This window comes from Meriones unguiculatus (assembly GCF_030254825.1).
Source record: "Meriones unguiculatus strain TT.TT164.6M chromosome Y unlocalized genomic scaffold, Bangor_MerUng_6.1 ChrY_unordered_Scaffold_25, whole genome shotgun sequence".
NCBI classification, from domain to species: Eukaryota; Metazoa; Chordata; class Mammalia; order Rodentia; family Muridae; genus Meriones; species Meriones unguiculatus.
Window position 1 is genome coordinate 25,711,134 of NW_026843710.1, and position 1,448 is coordinate 25,712,581.

Below are 1,448 nucleotides of genomic sequence, written 5' to 3' on the forward strand. Positions count from 1 at the left end.
GTGTTATGATTTCACAATGTTATTTTTTAACTTTTATTAATTACACTTTATTCACTTTGTATCCCCCATAAAAACCTCTATTCTGCCCTTTTAATCTCACCTTCCTTCATCCTTCTTCATGCATGCACCTCCCCAAGTCCACAGATTCAGGAGGTCTCCCTCTCCTTCCTTCTGATCTTAGTCTATCATATCTCATCAGGAGAGGCTGCACTGTCATCTTTTGTGGTCTGGGAAGGCTGCTCCCCTGTCAGAGGGAGGTGATCAAAGAGAAGGTCGATAAGTTTATGTCAGAGGCAGTCTCTCTTCCCATTACTATAGAACCCATTTTGACACTGAACTCCCTAGGACTACATCTATATAGGGGTTCTAAGTTATCTCCATGCATGGTACTTTGTTGGAGTATGAGTCAGGGGAAATACCCCTATGTTCAAATTTCTGGTTCTGTTGCTCTCCTTGTGGAGTTCCTGTCCTCTCCAGATCTTACTATTTCCCACTTCTTTTATTAGAATCCATGTACTCTGCCTGACAGTAGGCCATAAGTCTTAGCATATGCTTTGAAATTCTTCAGGGCAGAGACTTTCAGAGCCCTCTGTGGCAGGCTCCTAAATTGTCCCCTGTTTTCTCCTTCTTCTGATGTCCATCCTTTTTGACTTTCTGGGCAAGGATTGAGCATTTTAGCCAATTTTCAGGCAACCCAGGCTGTTGTTATTAAAATATGTTGCTCTCGGCCCTCAAGTAATAGATCAATGCTATGTTCTTGGAATTCTGCCTCCGGGCCTTGGCAGATACCAGTCTCATCTAAGTGTCATGTCTCAGAGACTGTCCTTGGTAGGCTCTGCATGCTGGGTGTTCTGAGCCTGAGCAGTACATAGCAAGCTCCCTGCAACCTTGGGAACTAGATAGCAAACTTGATGTAACCTTGAGTGAATTCCTGGATGTCTTGCCAGGTGTCATAGATGTGTTGCTACTATAATTTTTTTTTGCTTGTACCCTTTTCTTTATAAGTATTGTTAAGTAAAATGAGAGTTGATTAGGAATCTATCTTCTCTCCATTCTTTGTGTCTCTGTCCCCCCCATTTACACTCCCTCTTTCAAGTGGACCCTGTTCAAATAGTTGTAGGATACATCAGGTGGCACCTGAATAAGAGACCTTGAAAACAAGGGGCAAAGTGAGAAAGGCTGGTTTTTGGAGCTTTGGATGCCTAAGAAAGAGTGCTTCATGAAGACCACCCATCCCATGGAGGAAGACAAGGTAGGCAGGCAGTGAAATCAAGGAGCAGAGAAATAGCAGGAAGATGTTAATGAGGACTTTAAAGTCAGTGCTAATAAAAGTGAGGAATTGGGAGAAAAGCCATTATTCCATTTAATTTGTCCCTGGTTCCCAGTTGAATGTACCATCAATCTGGAAACTTGGGTAAAGGAATATCACAAGCTAAAGAGTTACTTGT